Source organism: Paramisgurnus dabryanus, chromosome 7 (genome assembly GCF_030506205.2).
Source record: "Paramisgurnus dabryanus chromosome 7, PD_genome_1.1, whole genome shotgun sequence".
Classification (NCBI taxonomy): domain Eukaryota; kingdom Metazoa; phylum Chordata; class Actinopteri; order Cypriniformes; family Cobitidae; genus Paramisgurnus; species Paramisgurnus dabryanus.
In genome coordinates, this window is record NC_133343.1 from 17,176,299 (window position 1) to 17,198,654 (window position 22,356).

The window sequence follows — 22,356 nt, forward strand, 5'->3', positions numbered from 1 at the left end:
ATAATCTATAGACCTGCACTGTCTATTAATATACTATGCATAGTATTGTATTATATTGAGTTTGATAAAAGGGGTCTAATTGCTTCATATATCAGTGCAAAAACAATAAGTGTTTTCGTGGTGCTTTGACAAACAGTGTCAGCTTTGTTAATGGCAAAGAAAGTTTGGGGTGGTTAGATTAATGAAATATAATGTGAAATTAATATTAATTTTCAATGAATCAAAGTATTGTGCTGTGTCACACATTATTAGTTCTTCATCACATGTATAGTAGACCATTATTTGTCAGTGGGTAATAATTGCCCTTTTCACCGGCTACCACCACCAAGCTCTCCACTCCAACCCGACCGTCTCCGCAGCCCGAGCGAGCATGGCAGTCATCTCCGGATCGAGATCGGGAACCGCAACCCTTCCCGAAGGAGGGAGAGGATCCGGATCAACGTCCGAAAATGACGGCCCCCCCTCCGATGTTACGACAGATACCGAATCCTCGGGAGGCCCAGCAGAGGTAGAAAGCGACGCAGAACGCGCGCTCTCCGTCTCCATCGGGACCTCGGATGGTTGCGGATCCGGTGGCTGAGGGCTGCTGGACGGACCAGCTCGCCGATTCAGCACCGTGAGGCGGAGGTCGTCTCTCCGTAGCTTCACAGCCGCCTTCTTAGGGGCGATCAGCAACGGAGGGCGGCGTTCCCGGAGAAACGCCACACGACCCCGCAGATCCGCAAGAGTCAGGCTCTCGCAAGCGGAGCATGTCCCTCCCACGAAAGCCGCCTCAGCGTGCTGGAGACCCAGACACGAGAGACAGCGATCGTGTCCATCGCGAGGAATCATATATTTGTCGCATCCAGGAGTCGAACACGGACGAAAAGACATCTCTAAAAAGACGCTTAACGCCCGTGAGCAGTTTAAAAAGACACAAGTTCAACTGCAGCTCTTTTAGGGAAATCACTCTTTAGACGTGTAGTTGATGAAGCACACAGGGAGGAGAACGCACACACTCAACTTAAAGAGAGTGAAAGAAAAAGAAAGGTGATCACGTAGATCAAACACTGGTGGAACACTCCGCGACCCTCGCTGTGGTGCCTTCGCCCAACCAACTAAAGCACGCAGAGATCTATCCGGAGAGCTTCTCGTGAGCAGTAAGTCTGCCAGCTTTCGAAGCTAAAAAGTTGATTTGATAACTGCACCTGCCGCTCATTAAATACCTGTGTGGCGGGGCGGCGCCGGCAGATGCAATTATCTGCATGCCAAGTTCATTGGCGTTTTAAAGGTTTCTCGAAGCAGATAGGTCACCCGCGAAGCGGTTCCCAATTCGTCGGTCACGACGTGACGTCGTAGTGACTGACTGAAAGGGAACTATGGACAATAAGAGCAAACATCTTTCCATTCTCATTTTGTTTGGAATGCAAAAGTCCTACATAAACAGTTTGTGTGCAATTGGTTCTGCACTTGCCTGCGGCTGTTGTAGTCAAATTGAATATATGTGGTAAAACTAGGTAAATAAATGATATAGAATATATGTAGAATATATGATAATCATACAGTATATGTAAATTTATCAAATGAAAAGTAATAAAAATAGAAAATAATTAAAACAAAACAAATAAATGTATAGAGAACAAATAAATGTAAAGTAAAATCAAACCAAGTAAGTAGAAGTAAACAAAATTAAGTAAAGCATGCATAATAATTATAAAGTAAATATAAAGTTAAATCAAATAAAATAAGTAATTAAAAATAAGTAATAAAATTGAGTAAGGGATGATAAACACAAAGAAAAATGTAAAATTGAATAAAGTAAGTAAATGGAAATAAGTGATACTAAAATCTAGTTAAGTATGCATAATAAAAATGAGAGAAATGTAAAATTAAATTGAATAAAACAAGTGAATATAAAATACCCCAAAATAAACTGAAGCTAAGCATTCATATGTGACCCGTCACGGAAACCAGGGACACAAGTCGGCAGCACAAGTTTCGAGAAAATGAGAATCAAAGTTTTTTTTTCCAAAATTTGTTATTTTTGTTTTATTGCAGAATCTGTTAGTTGAGCTCACGAAGAAGCCTCTCCATGTTTGAGATAGCAGTTTATGTATATTTAAAAGCGTACATTTTGTGGTTGAAATAGGCTTGTTTTTCCAGAGATTCTAGCGTGCAGCGGGGGGCGTCATTGTCTGTGTGTATATTTACATACTGGATAAGCTTGTGTTTTCCCCTTCGCCCCCAAAGGGAACAGCGTGTCTACTGAATAAGGATAGTTCGCCCAAAACTGAAAATAATGTCATTAATGACTTACCCGTATGTCGTTCTAAACTCGGAAGACCTCCGTTCATCTTCGGAACACAGTTTAAGATGTTTTAACTTTAGATTTAGTCCGAGAGCTTTCTGTTTCCTCCATTGAAAATCTATGTACGGTTTCCATGTCCAGAAAGGTAATAAAAACATCATCAAAGTAGTCCATGTGACATCAGTGGGTCAGTGAGATTGTGGTGAAGCATCGAAAATACAGTTCGGTCCAAAAATAGCAAGAATTACGACTTTATTCAGCATTGTCTTCTCTTCCGGCTCGAGCGTGAAATCACGTGACTTGTAGTGACGCGTCTGCCCTGTTCCTCAGACATGTTTGCTTAGTTTTATTTATTTTTTTCAAACTTATAGCGTGCGTCTCCCCAGACTGTAAATGAAGCTCGGGCGCACAAAACAAAAGAAAGATAGCTGGGGCGGAACAAGTAACAGTCAGCCGCATCGTACATCCTTCGCGTCACTGACTTTTTGGGGCGCCGCAGTCGGATGACGTCAAAGTACCGCGAGAGCTCTTCAAGAAATCTTACGGAGTAGTTTCATTTCGACTCGCTCTCGCGGTACTTTGACGTCTTGCAGCGCAGCATCCCACTGCGCAAAGTGACGTCGGAATTACGTCTTTTTCATGTAATTTTTGGACGTCCGAATCCGGTCCATAAAAGGGGTTGTTTTGTAACGCCAGGCGACGTCTTTTTTTCGACGTGTTCTGCACGTCTAAAAATGTTGACAACCGTAGGACCGCCGTGTAAGGAAAAGAGACATGAAAAAAGCGAAAAGACATGATTGCCTCTGCACTTCACCCATCCACCGCACCGAAACCTTTCAGACATTTCCTGCCAGCCGTGGGATTCGAACCCCGATCTCCGTGTTACAAACAAGTCTCTCTAACCACTCGGCCACGTGGCCATACTTTCAAATTTTAAATAAGGCATTCTTATTGCATTCATATCATGAACAATTTAATATGAGAATATTTTCATGTTAAATTGTTAGTATGGTCATATACTTTTAATATAACGAACTACACATTTAATTACATATTTTGAATGGTACATTTAGATGAATTTTTTATGTAATTCAAGAAAGCAGAAAAAACAGTATTGTTATAATAATATAGACTATTCATATGTATTAATCATGTTGGTACAATAATGATGATATTTGTAAATAAACACATTTTTATAGGCGTAATCATGTAATATAAACATAGACCTGTCATAGACGTCCAAATGACGTCCAAAAATTACCCAGTTTAAACGTCAAAAGTGGCCCATAAATATGACGTCCAAATGACGTCCAAAAAATTACCCAGTTTAAACGTCAAATGTGGCCCATAAATATGACGTCCAAATGACGTCCAAAAAATTACCCAGTTTAAACGTCCAATGTTGCCCGTCAATATGACGTCCAAATAGGGTCATGGTGGGACGTCCAAATAGTGGACCTAGTTTGGACGTCGAATACATGTCCAGAATTGGTCATGGACCGACGGACCCAATATAGACATGATCTGCACGTCTATCCGACGTCCTGTGTTTAGTGGGATGAAGTCAAACTCATAAGTTACACAGAGACCCTATTTTAAATACAAAATTTGAAGGCGGGTTCATGTGTTTAACGGAACGCAAATACCGGACTGTAATCTGATATACCCTTACTTGTTACGATGTAAATAGTCCTCAATTTTTATATTATATTGTATTACCAGAAGTTCATGCGAAATCTGAGGTAAACAATAGACTATATATTTCACGGATTATACGCATTTGTGGACAAAAATCATTGGATGATTCACACATCTGAAACAGACTGGATTCGACTTGTGATCCCCACAAAGGTAAAAGTCCTGTTTATTTTTGCATGTTGTTCATTCGGACTTCTGTAATAAAATACTACATATGATGCTAGAACGTATCGTAAAATGGCTTTACAGTGGGTATGGCTTAGCTAAATGAGATGTAAATGAGCCCTATTGTCTCTCCAGCCAGGGAAAAGGGAAAGTGTTAACTTTTTTCTTTCTCAAATTTCTCAGCATTCTCTTTCTTGAATGTGTTACATTCAAATGGCCACAACTTCTCCAAATCTTATCAGATTTCCATGTGTTACACATCGTTAGAAAGCTTAGAAACTGCACTTTCAGAATCTATGAATAACTCAAAATGCCCCAGATCCGACTTGTGTCCATACTTTCCGTGACTGGTCACATATAAACCCAAAACAAAAGGTAAAATCAAGTCAAGAAAACAATATACTACCTAATAATAAAATTTAAGTAAGGTCCGTGTAATACATTTTGATTATAATTAACCTACATGTGCTTGAGGTTTATTTTTATTCCTCGTCTTCATCCTCCTCAGAGGTGCTTGAATACTAATTTGTTAACTGTAGGTTCATTTCTGTTCTGTTAAGTAGGTCCTGGTAATGCACGGATTGATCATTTTGTGCCGTTAGTTTTTTATCGTCCTGATAAGTTATCATTTCCATTTGTTTGACGGTAGCTTTGATAATGAAGGATTTTAATAACGGTATTACACAACAAAATACACAACAAAATAATAGTCCTCCAATTCCTAATTTTGCTAACCAAGCTCCCCATGCTCCTAGTTTTAAATCAAACCAATCCCACATTTTCTCATCCCTTCCGGCATTAGTTGCCATTTCTATCTGTAAGTCTTTTGTCATTTTGTCTTTTGTCTTTTGTCATGGCTTTTGTAAACGTACCTTCTGGTGCCGTATTATTCGGAATGAAAGTACAGCAGTAATTAGAAAATAAAATGTATACTCCTCCTTAGAGCCCGACTGATTTATCGTTTTGCCGATAAAATCGGCCGATATGAGCCTGTCGCAGATATATCTGCATCGGCGAAAATGCTGCAGATATGCCGCCGATATGATCAATTTTACAGAACGTGTAAATGGTGTAGTTGCTTAGTTTGTCCAGCAGAGCGCGACAAACTACTGTTACTGGCGACCCTAGGTCACCCACCTAGTGACATCAGCCTCACCTCAGTAAGGACCGGAGGTCTCTTGTTCAAGCAGCCGCAGGCAAGCAGCGTCTTCACGACGGAAACATTGTCTAACGGTAAGTTGCTAACTAGTTTGTGAAATACACGAGTTAATAAACAATGAACCCATAAGTTTTCCTTTTCAAGATCAGGCCAATATAACGTTAACCCTTAAAACTGCGATGCCCATGCAGTACATTTGTCCGAACAGTCGGTAACATAGCAGATTGAAAAGTTTGCATCTTTCTGCAGTTCAATAGACTGCAGTGGCGGAGTATGTTGAATAGTGAATTAGCGCTAATTGTTACCTAGCTGTTGAGACGCAATACTAAAGTAAATAAAAAATATCCCCCGTCTTTTAATCACAGTGAGCTTATCATACTTGTTTTGCTACATTAATAGTAGGGTACTATGAATTCTAGGATGCAGTAAATGCGGACAGAATCACGAAATCTAGTCATTAAAATGGAATTTACTCCTTAACGGAATTTCTCATATACGTCAGCACACTTCAAATCAAATTACTATATAACTTAGACAAGAGCAGGGTGTTCAATACGTCGATCGCGATTGACCAGTCGATCGCAAAGGCAATGTTGGTAGATCGCACATTAAGTTAACTGCATGCTGCTCCACGAACTTCTTATGCCTGCCCGCTGCAGCTCAGTCGTCTAACTTGCGAAATTTAACACACGCACTGTGTGTGTGTGTGTAAGCGAAAGAGAGAGAGAGAGAGCGAGAGAGAGAGAGACGCTTCTAATACTGTTGTCATTTTCTAGTTTGTTTTACTAAACCGCATCTCCGCTATTTTAAGGAGTATTTAAAGTGTTATTAAAAAATTAAACTGTGTTTTTAGCAGGTAGATCTTGTTGGATTTTAAAAATATTTAAAAAATAGATCACCACACAAAAAAGTCTGGACACCCCTGGACTACAGTATGTGAAAAATTGCAAAAATCCTTTATGTTCTGCATGTCCATTTGGTTACCAGAAAATACACAGCACAATTTGTCAAAATAAAAAACATTTCATAGAATGTTTTATTATTAAAATGGTGGTTTTTTTATGAATTCAATTAGTTAGACATGATTGTTGAGTAATACAATTTTATTAAACAATTAAAATAGAATTAAGAAAACTTTAAACAAAAAACACAGAATTTCAGAGAAATAAAACAATTTGAGAAAAAAAAAACATTTTATAGGGCCCTAAACATGTCATTTTTGTTAAGCTAAGTTGTTTTCAATTGTAATTTCAGTTCATTAGAAATGCTTTTTGATTACTAAAAATAACGTAATCTTACCATTAAAATTGAGTCAATTAACTCTTTCCCCGCCATTGACGAGATATGTCGTCAATTAAGAGAAAACGCTTCCCCGCCAATGACGAGATTTTCCGTCTTTCCGCAATACCGCTATTATCCACCAGGTGGCGGAAGTATTGCCCTATGGCAAGCTGCTGCATGTCCGTGTCTGTTTTAAAGATCCCTCTGAATGTGATCTCTATGAAAAGTCCGTCATAAAAATGGAATTATCTCTGCTTTTTGCTCAAAATATGGTGTTTTTGCAAAAACTTACCCATATTCAAAAGCTGATTGCAAAAGAACCACTAAAGGTAGGATGAAACGTTTTTTTTGTTTGAAAGCAGAGGGTCTGTTCTTTCATTTGGTATATTGTATGTTTATATATTTAAAGAAGAAAATTTTCTGGAAGGCATTAAACTTTGGTGAAAATCATGAAAAACGCTGGCGCTGGCTGGCAACTTTTTTTAAAAACGCTGGCGGTGAAAGAGTTAAGTTCATTTTAATATAATGTTACTAATTAAAAAGATGAAATCACATCAGTAGCCGGTTCAAGGGCCTATCATGCCAGGCCAGGAGATACCTCTCCTGTCCACCCTCCTCTGTGCCAAGTGAGAGGGTGTTCAGTACTATTGGAAACATTTATGAAGAAAAGCGAAGCACTCTCAAAGGAGAAAATGCAGAAAAGCTGTGCTTTCTGCATTACAACTTGCTCCTGTTAGATTGGCAGTATTAAGAACTGTAAGACTAAAGGGGGCTTGTGAAAAAAAATTGTATTATGTTCATTCAATTGTTTATTTACAGAGACACATCGCCCAATTATTTGCTATTTAAGTAAATTTTTTTGTTACATTTTGTTCTGTTTGTGTTCTAAAGTTATTAATAATATGTGCAGGTCACTGTTCAGGACACTGATGTAAGACTCGTTTGGTTTAATAAAGTGTATTGTTAAACTGTACCCTTCCTCCATCTATCTTTATTTCATTAAGTGTTTGATCACCACATTGCAGTAATCATTGCACATATTTTTATAATATATTCTGTTTACAGATATGGCCTTTAAAAACGCGCGTTTTCTCCCGCGGCATTCGCCAAATCGTCTTGCGGAGTCACGCAGAATTCTGCAAGTGTTTTCGGGGGGGGCTACTTTCCCTTTTCCCTTAATGTGTTTCGCTTCACAGAAAATCCACCAGGTGGCGCATAAATAAAGTGATGACTTTCGAGTTTCAAATGGCCAATATTTTGTTATTCTTGAACCCATAGACATGGTCTTGGTGTCCAGAGAGTATCTTTGCCCGACAGCGACAATATGTTATTAAAAAATAAATTTCATCATTATGGATAGTAAAGTAAGTAAAGTAAAGTAAAGTTTAATTTATAAAGCACATTTACACACAGCGCAAAACTAAATAAATGATAAATGAGTGCTTGCAGAATATATATATTTGAGAATGCTTATCAGTACTTTTTTGTTTCTTAAACTTTAAAGATGAATATTCTCCTTTAGAGATGGGCAATTTTCAGCAATAACACATTATATTCAAAATTTTGAGCTCATAAAAAAGATTTTTCGCTTATTTAAATGACTTTTATGTTTTTATGCATGTTTAGTTTTGGTGCAATTTTTATCAAAAGCTTGTAATTAGGAAATACACACAACATGCTTAACGTATATTTTCTATATGTTAAAAATGTTGTAAAAATTGCGTATTCTTATATAATAAGAATAAAAATATGATATATTTATATTGCGCTCAAAATGATTTAGAAATGGAAAAAGGAATTCCTCTCAACTACCACAATAAAGTTTTTAAATTCTTCTTTAGAAAAACGGCATTTAAACCCACCTGCACCGAACAAGAAAACGTATGCTTACATACAGTCCGTGTATGATATCTTTTTTATTTAGTTTTACATGTTTTTATTTATATGCATTTAATAATAGTCTACCGTAAGGTCATAATGTACACACTGTTAAATGATTCCGTGGCTTTGTAAATATCTCTAAAATAAATGATTAAAGTAACTTAATAAAATCTCTTAATGCAGTTATGCGATTTTTTTAGTTGGAAAATAAATTACTAAAAATAGAACAGATATTTTGTGTAAAATGTACATATATTATTTGATGTATACGCCTTAATAATATAAGTATTACATTTACAGATTATTTTAGTCAATATATTTAAAAAGGTCAGAGTAATATATTTAAGTTTTTAAAACTGTAATAATTGAATATTTCAAATTATTATTATTTCTATTTGACATCAAAAATGTGTAAGTTTTACGCCTAACTTGAAATATGATTTACTTATATTTTCACATTGATATTATTTGAGTAAATGTAGGCAAAAAATTAATTAATAATAAGGAGAAAAAATGTCAATTTTAAACAATCACATAGCCAACGGTTTTTTATCAGCAACAAAGAAACTGCGGATTTTGCCGATGACAAACACCTCAGAAACTCCTCGAATTTATGAATATTTACACTCACAATATGATTTTATTTCTTTAGTACAAAAGTATAACATATTACACAAATTCTCAGTGAAATGTATTAAACACCAATGCATACTTTTTATCGTGTTTCATACCATGTAAAGGGAAACATGATAATATAAGAAGTAGCCTACTGTTCAGTAATGCAGAAAAGCGCAACACAACCATGTTAAAGCTATTAAAACGTTCAGATGCAAAAATGAACTAAATGTAAAATTAGATAAACTAATGATATTGCGTAAATGCGCTCGGTCTCTTCAAAGGTCTTTGCGAATTATTTTGTTATAATACTCGATTATCATACATCACGTCTCTTCTACTGTAAGTACACGGAAAAATAAGACAAATGATGCGCGTTTGAGTCGGATTTTTATGAAGAATATGTGACTGTTTATGTAACTGGCAAAAGAAAACTTTGCCAACAAAATGTTTGCCAAAAAGCATGCATTTGTATGACATCAAAGTCTATCGCCTAAACATCGATAATCCGTGTCATGCTACTTCAATATCATACAGTATATGCTCAGCATGAAGTCGAGCACACACATTGTCGTCGGTATGGCCTACATGAAACACGCCTGCCCTCTACAGGTTTTTATATTTCCTGCGTCCCCCACCGAACCCCCCTTCTGCCGGATCTCGCAGAATTTCGGAAGTCTCCGCGGCATTCTGCTCTCAGAGACGCGCATTTTTAAAGGCCACATCTGTATGTGTGTACTGTTGTTATTCTATATACAGTACCAGTCAAAAATGTGCACAAGTTTTTTTACTCCCTAATATCTCTATCGGCATCGGCCCCCCCAAAAAAACCATATCGGTCGGGCTCTACTCCTCCTTTATCCACTAATATCCAATTAAGCGTGAGTCTATTTTGCCATGTCATTTTACTTGTAGCATCTAGTTGCTCTCCAAGCAAAGTTAAAGCTTCATTGGTGTAGTTAATGAATCTCTGTTGATTATAGTATACATAATTGATCCATTCTGTATTTTTATTTTGTGAAATCCAAATGAATATTGACTCAAAACCTGCTTTAACTTCATCTCGGGCCTTAAATTGGTTTGGTATTCCTCTGGGTTGACCTATTGCATCGATATATACTGTAGGATCTGATTCGTAACCTCTCTTAACTCTATGGTTACTTGTGTCCTTTGGTTCTGATTTGTAATCGAAATCCCATTCCATTATATGAATCTCCTGAATTAATCGTACTCTTGTACATTTTCCTTTCCATCCTACTGGCAAAAAAGGTAAACGTTTTCTATGTCCGCAAATCCAGAAAAAATCTGCTATCGCTTGTGTTTGATCAGTAAAGGTGTCTACATCGGGGAATGCTGTAGTTTCATTTTCACAGGTTTTTGCTGGAATTATTTTCTTCCCATTTCTTATTCCTGGTGACCTCATAGGTGGGAAATCTAAGGTATCGCCGGCTTGTCGAATTTTTGTCTTATCTAAAGTCCAAATTACTTTGCATTTTCCTTTAAATTGTCCCATATTAATATCCCCTTTGGTTTTTACAAAGCACTCATATTCCTTACTATAATCTATGGTGTACCATTGTGGGATTTCTATTTTTTTATTATTCTGTAGTTGCATCATTTTTGATACATCGATACCTCGACATCTAGTTGCTAATGATCGTATGTATCGATACATAAGTTTTTCTCTGCTATTACTTAGAGAACCCAAACATTCTGCTGGACAAATAGGTTTGAACAGTTTCACATTACAATGGAGTCTATTCAGCTCGGCACATTTTTCAAAATCAAATGGATTTGGCACTATTATTACTTGACTTGCAGGTGATTTGGAACAAAACAAACAATTATTCTCTTGTAAATCTGTTGCTGTAAAGGTTGCCCATTCATACCATTGATTACTTTGTGCCGTTTCCCATAAAATGTCTAGTTTGGTATCTTCTCCATACATACTGTAATCATCCTCAATATCTCTACGTTGTTTTCCTCTCCATGTTAGTCCAGTTGTATTTGAGCTTGTGTTATTCCTCAGTCCTTTTGAGGGCTCAACAGTCAGTGGCAAGGATGTATGGTTAAGCATTTGTGTTAAGGCGAGTAATGTTGAAGACGTAAGGGATGTGTTATTCAAAGTCTCTGTGTTTGTATATGACGTTGACATAAGGGATGTGTGATTCAAAGTCTGTGTGGGTGCAAGCTACGTTGACGTAGGGGATGTAGAGTTCAAAGTTTGTGTGGTTGCAAACGTAGTTGACGCAAAGGAGGTATGGTTCAGAGTCTGTGTGGTTTCACGCTCCGTTGATGTGAAGGTTGTAAGATTAAAAGGCTGTGTGGTTGCAAGTGAATTTGATGACAGGGAAGTGTGGTTCAGAATCGGAGTTACAGGTGTTGGAGTCAATGGCAGTGTGGTGTGATTCAGGACCTGAGTAACTGGAGGCGGCGTCGTGATGTTGTTCAAAGCATGAACTGGCCACAAGCATATGATGATCAGGCATGTCGTCAGATGTGTTCTGTCCATGGTCATTTCCTGATGCCACACCTTGTGCCTCATTGCTTTAAGCAGAAGTTTCTTGGTTGTTTGTTCCAAGGCTGTCCTCTCTGGTCTCTGTGTTTTCTTTATGAGCTTTGGTGCAGTGGTTTAAGTGGTACCACGTGTTACTGCCTTCCACTCGGACTGCTGTTGGGGTAGCGGCCACCACTTTATATGGTCCCTCCCTTCTGGCTTCGTACCACTTCCTCCTGAAAACCCTCAGATAGACTTGGTCCCCTGGGACAATTGGACATGTGGTCTCCGTCTCCTCACTCGGCTGCTTTCTCCTTTCCTGCACATAAATAGCTTTATGGATAGCAGTTAGTTTTTTCATGTATGACCTTAATTCCATTTGCAATTGCTCTAATGGAGGTCCCGAATAGGGGCCTCTACAGTGTGGAGCGGGCATAGGTCGACCTGTAAGCATTTCATGCAGTGTTAAATGTGTATTTCTGTTAGTTTGCATGTGATAGCTCATTAGTGCAAGAGGTAAAGCATCAATCCAGTTAAGTTTAGTACTAGCACATATTTTGTTGAGTTTTGCCTTAAAGATTCCATTGGCACATCCCAATCTTTGCTTTATTCTTAAATGTTGTAGTACTTGTTTTACGGTTTTCTGAATGACGGCTGACCCATTGTCTGAACTTATTTCTGATGGTATTCCGAATCTAGGAATAACCTCTCTTGTCAGAAATTTGATTACTGTTCCGGCTCCTTCGTCAGCCGACGGTACCGCCTCCACCCAACGACTAAACCTACAAATAACAACAAGCAAATATTTCTTACCCTGCACTCTCTTGATCATATCCACATAATCCATCACCAAGTGTTTAAACGGTCCTTCTGGTACCGGAAAATGACCTATTGCTGTTGTTATTCCTTTTCTGACATTGTACTTAGCACACATTTCACATGTTGACAAAAATTACTCTACTGTTGCATACAAATAAGGAGACCAATATCCCTGTTCTTTAATTTTTCTAATCACTTCCGCTCAAGCACAGTGGTCAAATCCATGCGAGTCTGTGATTAGAACATTTAACAGTGCGGTTGGTGCAACAATGTGACCTTCATGCGACCGCCAAATGTTTTGGGAGTCTTTTGTGGCCCCTCTTCGGTGCCACATAGATTGCTCATATGGTCCTAACTGTTGTTGAATCCGAGCAATATCATCAATGGTTGGGTTGGGTTCAATAAGAACTTCTGGAGCTATTATTGCCACCTGACACCCGGAGGCCTTTTTAGCCTCCAAATCTGCTGCATTATTACCCTTGATGACATAACCATTTCCTTTTTTGTGAGCTTGACATTTGATAATGGCTAGTCGTTTTGGCAACATCATAGCAGAGATTAATTCAACTATCTGTTCAGCATGTTGAATAAGAGTTCCATCACTCTTTTTGAAACCCCTTTGTTTCCATACTACCCCATAGTGGTGACAGACGCCGTGGCTATAGGCAGAGTCGGTCAAAATGTTTGCTGTTTGCCCTTTTGCCAATTTACATGCTGCTGTAAGAGCTTTTAATTCTGCCAATTGAGCAGAGCACGGCTGTGCGCAGTGTTGGGACAGTACAGACACAAAATCTTCTCCCTCTTTTTTCACTACCGCATAAGCAGTGTGAATTCCTGAATGATCCCTGAAACTGGATCCATCCACAAAGTAAGTGACTTCTGCTTCGGTAATTGGGACAGATTCGAGATTGGGTCGTAACCTGGTGAATGCTAACGAGTCAGCAACACATTCATGTGGCTCACCTTCATAAGCCAAAGGAATCAACTCCGCAGGATTCACCGTGTTACACCGTTTAATTGTTACATCTGGATGTGTCAGTAGTAACGAATATGCCAAATTACGGGCTTGTGTCAAAACAAACTTTCCTTGTTCAATAGGGGTGGCACGGTTCACAAAACCCTCGGTTTGGTTCGTATCACGGTTCTATGGTCACGGTTCTCGGTTCAGTACGGTTCTTGTTGTTATTTTTTCTTTAAATTTTTAACACTCCAGAAATGTATTATCTTATTAATGTATTAATTATCCATAATTTAGGATACAGTATTAAAAAAAAAGTTATATCATGTAATCATGCACAAACTGAATTTGACTTTAAGCACATTATTGGGACCATCCCTGAGGAAAGCCAGATGAGATTTTGATAGAGCAAGAGGGAAGACATTGATGATTTCAACATGCTTTTCATTTATTTGGCAAAAAAGAGAATGTGTATTGCCATCTACATGAACTTTATGTGCATTTTTAGCACACAAAGATAACTTGCATTTATTAAAATGCCAACTTCAGTGTAGCTCTTAGATTTATCACTGAGAGGCTGCTTTAATACTGAGAGTATATGTGGACGAGAGAGAAACATAACCTTTGCACCTGTAATATTTAAATCTCTTTAAGTCTCTTTTGACCACTTCTGTCCTGATTACTTTGAGGGGCAATTTATGAAATAAGATCGCGCAACTTTCACACGCTAGCAAAATGAAACTATGCGGAAATCAGCCGCTTTAATTTGATCAATGAAAGGCTAAAAATAGCGCTAAAGACGTAAAACAGTACCTCAGATTAGATAAATGGTCGGAGAGAAGGCGATTTCCTGTGGCTGTTTGAGCACATTCAACCCATAGACTGCAGTTCAATCTATTGTTTTATTTCCGCTGTCATCATAGGTAACATGAAATAAAAATATGTTTCCACACACCAAACTTATACGACGCTGGCGCATCCTCCAACTGCGGGCAGACTTCCTTTTCTCTCCCACTTGCCATTTCTACACATAACATAACCTGCAGTACTTATACTCGAAACCAGTCACCTCTTCTTCGCACGAAAGGGAAACACGCTATCTGAGGTCACATACAGGGCATGAGACTACATTGCGCATGCCATGAACCGTTGAACCGTGCGGTACACACGCGCTCCGAACCGAGACAAGCGAACCGAACGGTTTGGATTTTTTTCATGGACCGTGCCACCCCTACTGTTCAATTATCTCTGCAATTTTGTGATGTGTATATATGATAACTGGATACCCCATAGTTATTGAAGAGGCCTTTTCATATGTCTGAAATACTGCTGCAAGACCTTGTTGATAACAAGGTGGATATACTTGTGCTACATTGTCTAGTTTACAACTGTAGTATGCTATTGGTTGTTTTTCCTACCACTGCAGGTTTCTTGCATTAATACTGCAGAAGCATATCCATCAGCTCTGTTAGCAACATACAGGTGAAAGGGTTTGGTATAATCAGGTGTACTTAAAGCAGGTGCTTTTTGAAGCTCCTGTTTAATCGACTCAAAGGCTGCTAATGCATCTGTAGTCCACTTTAAGGGAGCACTAAGATTTTGTAGCCCAGCCTGTTTCATAATGTCTCTCAATGGTGCTGTTTTGATTGCATAATCTTCTATCCAATCAGCATTGAAACCTGTCATGCCCAAAAAAGTCATAATCTGTCCTACTTTTTGTGGCAATGGTGCTTTACTTATGTCTTCTAGGTGTGCTGGGGCTATGTCCTTTGTTCCATATGAGATTAACCGCCCTAAATATTCCACCTGTGGCTGGCAATATTGTAGTTTGGTTTTGGATACTTTATGACCTCCTTGAGCTAGTTTGGTCAGTACCGTTATTGAATCTCTATGGCATTGTTCCAGTGATGTTGAACAAATCATCAAATCATCCATGTATTGCAGCAAAGTGCTGTCTATCATGAGATCTTCCAAATCAGCTTTGAGTACCTGATTAAATATTGTCGGTGACAATTTGAAACCCTGCAGTAATTTTGCATATGTATATTGTTTACCAGCATAAGTAAATGCAAACAAATATCTACTTTCCTCAGCAATTGGTACACTGAAAAATGCAGAACATAGATCAATCAAAGTGAAGAATTTGGCATTAGGGGGGACATTTGTTAGCAGAGTGTGTGGGTTTGGCACATCAACTTGACTATCCTCTACTGTGTCATTTATTGCTCGTAGATCATGTATGAGGCGCCATTTAGTTTAGTTTGCTTTAATTACAGGATAAATTGGAGTGTTACAATAGCTGCTTGTTTCAAAAAGTACTCCAGCTTCCATTAATCCTTCAATGGTATCTTTTATGCCTAATTCAGCCTCTGGGCGTAAGGGGTATTGTGCTTTCCTGGGAAGGCAAGCGTTTGGTTTAAGTTTCACTTTCACTGGGCTGGCTGACTTTACCAAGCCCACATCGGTTTCATATTTGGACCATAGCTCTGATGGGACTTGTCGTTCTACATCCTGGAGTAATTTAGCAGCATAACTCTCTTCTGTTTCAGGTTCTGTCATCATTTGAATTTGTTTCTGCTGATTAATAATTACTTCCTGAGGAATTCTTAACAGTGAGGTTCCATACAGAATTTTAATGTAATTTTCATCAGCAGAATGAAAAATCAAAGGATTTTCTGTTGTCTCCCATTGAATTTGTGTAGCCTTTTTCAGCATAGGCCCAACATCTTTTGTTTTCCAGTTTTTCCCTACATATAGAGATATATGTGGTACAGAATCTGCTATGGTAAACCATTTGTTTGTGAAGTCATTCTCCATTACGGTTATAGCTGCTCCCTGTTTACCTATAATGATAGAATCTGAAATTAACTCAATTTGTTGCCCTTTGGTTTCTTCCTGCCATTTCGTTTCAAGTTCTGTACTTCTGAAAGGATCATACATCATTGCACAATGGAACTGTGATTTTGGTATTTGTGCATCAGGAATCTGTGCTTCAATGAATTTACCCCATTTATCAAATGCTTGTTTTACATCATTTTCTAGCTGTCCTAACCAGTACACATTAGCTTTTGGCTCAGAGATCATCATTTGAGTTCCTTTTATATCCACATACACTCCCTCTGCAGAACACCAAATTTTAAGACCCAATTTACACAAAGCATCTCTTCCTAAAAGATTAATAGGAGTCTGGTTTGATATCAGAATTGGTAAGGTCACACGGTTGTTTTTAGTTTGTAGACAAATCGGAGCGGACATTGGAATTAACTGCGTTTGTCCCGAGAATCCTATTGTCTTTACAAATTTTCCAGACATGGGGAGATGTGAAGCATAATTTGAATTTACACATGTATAAACCGCTCCTGTGTCTACCATCATGGGTATGCTTTTGCCTTCTACTTCAACCTGTAAAATTGGTTCTCGATTTGCATTAGTGGTTAAAATTGGTAACTGACTCTCCCCAATAGGATTCTTTGGGCACCCCTAAAAGTCTGGGTTTGTGCCTACCCAGGGGTTCACAGGACCTCGCACAGACCTCTGCCAATTCTTCCCCCCTCTACCCCCAGGAGACTGAGTCCACGGATTGGTCGGGCAAGCACTCTTTATATGTCCATTCTCTCCGCACCCCCAACAGTTTACTTCAGGTTCCTCTCCTGTCCCCTTGTGGTGGATTTCTTGTCCACCCCATCGGCTCTGGGCGCTGAGTGTATACATTGATGACGGGCACGGGGGTCTGGTGTGCATTAGGAGGGTTTGCAGTGGGCGGGGTCGGCTGGACAGCTGGTGGAGGAGAAGTCACAGGAGCCATCACTGACATCTGGTTGGGTTTGTCTTTCTGCACTGCTGCTTGAATCTTTCTCTTGTTTTTGTTTGAAAGTTCTTCCAGCTGTAACTGTGTCAGTTTTCTTCGCAGTTCTTTCTCTTGCGTTTTCAGCTTTTGTTCATTTTTTCTAAATAAGTCCACAGCATGAGACACATGGTCACAAAACTCTTTGTGTGATTTAGAGTTTAGACCTACCACATCTTCTAGTTTGCTTTTTACAGTCTGTGGCATAGCATCCACTATGGCATTTTTGAAAAGTGTGGTCATCAGAGGATCCCCCTCGGGGTCTCCCTCAGTCTCTTGTTTCCATCTCTTTAATTGTCTTTGAACGTAAGTGATGGGGTTTTCTGTTTCCCCTAGTTCCTCCCCCTTCAGTGCTTTGGGGTCGATTCTGGTTTCATATTCAGTTCGTAAAACTCGCCACACTGCGGGGTGGTATGCATCAAAAACAATCCCATCCATGTCGTAGGAATTCACGGCTCTGTGTAAATTAGCGTCTTGAAGGATCTGATCAGTCTTAGCTCCCCCTACGATCTTCGCTAGGAGGGCTTTGATGTCTCCTACTGCAATCAGCTTCCCAGCTAATTCCTCCTCCAAAATCCTGATGAATTTTCCAGCCCCCTCGTGGATGTCCGGGAGTCGGTTGACTAGTCCCTCGAGATCTTGTGAAGCCCAGGGGACGTAATTACCTTGTGCTCCTTTAATTAGAATGGGGAGCTGTTTTGTTAAAGGTCTGAGTGATTTTTCTTCCCCGCGTGACCACTTTCCCTCATCAACCAGGGACTCTGCTCCTGCTTCATTCTCCATGCTCTCCTCATATGTTTCACCAAATATGTTTCACTTTCTGCTCTTTCTGGTAAATTCTCTTTTTTAAGCCCTATTCGGACGGGATTAGTTTTACAGGGGTAGATGGCGTAATGTAATTTTACCACAGGACGTCGGTAATATTAATGGTCAATTCGGACGGGATTAGAATTCTCAGTAAAACATTCAGAAGTGGGAGGGGTAACTCGTTTGCGCAGCGCGTCACCTCTCGTCTTCACGTGCACGTTACCTTGCCTCTTGATATCAGATGTGCAAACAACATGAAACAGACAAGGAAAACGCGAAACACTGTGATTAATTTCAGTTTGGGGAGAATGTCAGTTTCGTACACAGTTCCGCGAATCTGAGAAGTGAATTTGACTTTTTTTTTTAAAGTTTGTGTCGTGTTTTATTCAGAAACTGACCTGCCACTGACTTGTTTCCCGTCTAGAACGCAAGTAAATGCTTCTTTAAGCGCTTCTATATTTAAAAGAAACCCGCAAATTGAAAGGAAATGACGCGATTTACGTGGATATTTACAGCTGGTCTATTCGCACTGGATTAGTATTACCTGAGGTAATTTCTCCGGACCTTTTTACAGAAGGTAAAAGACGCCGTAATCTTTACTGACATTGTCCGTAATGATTACTGACATAGAGCATTCGGACTGGACTAAAATCACTGAGAAGCTCTGATAAAAACTTGCTTTATCCCACCTCCCTATGTAAAACTAATCCCGTCCGAATAGTACTTTACTCGCTTCTTTTTTCTTTTCTGCCTGCTCATAAGACTGCTTTGCACTTGGTGTTTTTATTTTATATTGTGTTTTCATCTTTTCTAGTGCTGTTCGTGCTTGTTTGTAACAGTCTAACTGTAATGTTGTTTCTTTTGTTGTAATAGCTGACTTGGTTTTAGGTCTTACAACTTGCTCTTTTTCCACTTCCTCCTCTTCCTCATCATCTTCTATCTCCACAGTTCCCTTCATCTGCATCTCACCCAAAATCCCAACAGTTCCCTTGAGCAACGGAAACTGACCCTCAGAGGTCAAATAAGGAGGGGGGTCTGCATATTTTTGTTCCTTAGCCTTGGTTTCTTGTTCCATTTCTTTCAACAGCCTTTTGGCCTGTTTTAAATTTTTACGCAGACTTTCCCCTTCTTTTTTGAACAATGCTAACACTTCGTGCTCCTTTTCACGTTTTTCTTTTTTGTTTTGTTTTTCTTACTCATCTCTTTGGTTTTGTAATTTTTAACCAATGTTTCCATCTCCTCACACAATGCCACATCAAAAGTCCCCTCTTCTGGCCATCTGGTGACCATGTTTTTTGTACGTTTTTGCCATTTTTTAGACAGTTTATTTATAAGATCCTTACACAATGGATACTTTGATCCCAAAGTTTCAACAGGACTAAATGCCATGTCTTTATTTTATAATACAAAAACCCTTAGAACACTTTGTGGGTTTATTGAATTTTATACGTTCAATTATTTATTCTCCTATATGTCCCCACAGGTCTATATTTTGAAAGGAGATTGTATAAAATGTTTTCCAATCAAAAACATATCAAACAACAATATCGACCTCTTTATTTTTATTTAAAACCTTTGTTTTCATACAGAAACTTTGTTTTGACCAAACCTTCAGTAAGAAACTCGCATTCGTATCGTTCCCTTTATTTCAGGGCTCGCAAAATCGCTAGCCCGACGTCCCGGGCTATTGTGAATTCCTGTCGGGCTACCAAAATGTATCTTTGCCCTGCCCGTCGGGCTATCTTGGGTAGGAAATAATATTTTAATGTTTTTGCTTTGTCTCAGATTTAGTTAGGTAATTGTATTGTACGTATTTTGGTGTCCTCTTGTCAGTCATTATCCTCACGTAACAAGTGAAACTGTCAGGAAATGAAGTGAAAGCATAAATAAACCCATCCTTTAATGTGCACTTCTGAAATGCGCGCGACCCAGTCTGGACACGCTTCTGCCGGCTTCGCTCTTCACAAGCACCTGCCTGCTCTTGTGCTCAGCGTGAACTCAAGTCATTAAAAAAAAAATTACTTCATAGACTAACATTGTTTTAGCGTTTCTTTTTTCTTTCTTCAGGTAGTAACTTAAATATATGAGAAGGAAAATAGATTTGAGTGATTTCCGATCGATTTGACAAGTCTACGCTATCTAAGGAATAGTCTACTCATTTTCAATATTAAAATGTTATTACCTTAACTAAGAAGAGTTGATACATCCCTCTATCATCTTAGTGCGTGCACGTAAGCGCTGGAGCACGCTGCTACACTTCGATAGCATTTAGCTTAGCCCCATTCATTCAATGGTACCCCTCAGAGATAAAGTTAGAAGTGACCAAACACATCAACGTTTTCCCTATTTAAGACGAGTAGTTATACGAGCAAGTTTGGTGGTACAAAATAAAACGTAGCGCTTTTCTAAGCGGATTTAAGAGGAACTATATTGTATGGCGGAACAGCACTTTTGGGAGTACTTCGACTCGGCGCAGTAATACTCTCCCTCTCCCATTATGAGAGGGAGAAGGGGAGCAGATTTTTCAGGCGAGTTGAAGTACTCCCAAAAGTGCTATTACGCCATATAATATAGTTCCTCTTTTAAATCCGCTTTGAAAAGCGCTACGTTTAGTTTGTACCACCAAACTTGCTCGTATAACTACTCGTCTTAAATAGGAAAAATGTTGATGTGTTTGGTCACTTCTAACTTTATCTCTGTTTGGTACCATTGAATGAATGGGGCTAAGCTAAATGCTATCGAAGTGTAGCAGCGCGCTCCAGCGCTTACGTGCACGCACTAAGATGATAGAGGGATGTATCAACTCTTCTTAGTTAAGGTAATAACATATTTTAATATTGAAAATGAGTAAACTATTCCTTTAAGAGAATATGATGTTAGAAGCTTTTGATAGGTGACTAAACAGCAGTGGTAAGATATTACGTTTACCTAAAGCGAATAGAATGTGTGTTTGTCATTTCGTTTTACCTCAGAGTCTAACATTATTCTAGCGAAAATAAACTGCTATGGTAAGATCTGTTAACCTAAAGGGAATTAAATGTTTATTCCTTTTTAATAAATATCTGTTTTAAGTCTTCTATATTGTGTTAAAGTCACTGGTTGTTTATATATTTGATAAAATACCATGTTATCTAAATATGTGTTTAGGTATTTTATTATATTAAATTAAATTAAAAATAACCTGTTTTATAATACATTCATATAATATAACATTCAGTAATATAACATTCAATTATTCTAACGTTAGGGGAACGTTAAAATAACCTAAAAATAACATTAGGGGAATGTTTATTTTCTTTAAGAAAACATTCCTTGCTATTAAACAAAATCCTTGGAAAATAACATTCTAGAAACCAAAAACTAATGTTAGGGGACCGTTTTGGGTACCAAATTGTTAGCTGGGGATGGGCAGAAATAAGTTGGCTTACATGGAAATCCAGGATTTATCAATGTTCTACATTAAACAGTGTATTTTTTATTCAGGCTACTTGAATTCATTTCGGGCTACCAAAAATGAAAGAGTGCCTGCCCGAAGGGCTATCAGGGATTAAAACATTTTGCGAGCCCTGTATTTATTTGGGCTCCCTTTATTTTTAGGGCTCATAACACACACACTCTAACCCTTTATTGTTTGTTTTAGGGTTTATGCAATCAGACTGTTATCCCTTCATCCTACAGGGCTTATCGATCACACTTATCCCTGATAGGGCTTATCAAACATTCACCTTACACCCACCAGACAGTAATTACACACACCCCTTTTTCAGCCCTAGGGACTTTCCAAGGGAAACGCTCTCACTGCCTGCCAGATGCAAAGTTTATTTAACACACTCACACACTGCAGCTTGCACCCCCACTCAAAATTCCCACGCTCACAGACACAGACACAGAGTACTCCAACACTGAACACCAAAAAACCACACAGTTTAACTTATACACCAAAACCAATTAATCATTGCACCTCCACCCACATGATTAATAAACTCGTAATATTGATAAACACTTCCTTCCACACAATATTACCTTATGTGCTAATAACACTTCCTCAACATGTCACATAAACAAGAAACAGATAAACACTGTACATTACCCTATGTGACAATAGCACTTCCCCAACATGACACACGAACCATATACGCGTTCTCTTCACTTACGAATCTGTCTCAAATCACTATGATCACAAAGCCAACTCATCAGTAAGTCAATACAGATTCATGCATGCATGCCTTTGTTAAATTGTAACCTTGAAATCAAAACCCATTTGCACATATACGGTTCTTAAATTTAGAAGAGCTTAAATGTCTCACCACTTTGGGCAATTCTGGCAAACAACACAAACCTAAAT

The 22,356-nt window shown here is 38.6% G+C and overlaps 1 protein-coding gene across 1 annotated transcript in view; it reads left to right on the forward strand.

Annotated features, from left to right (window-relative positions):
- farp2 (FERM, RhoGEF and pleckstrin domain protein 2) overlaps positions 1–22,356 on the forward strand; it is an 870,640-nt gene that overhangs the window by 560,842 nt on the left and 287,442 nt on the right.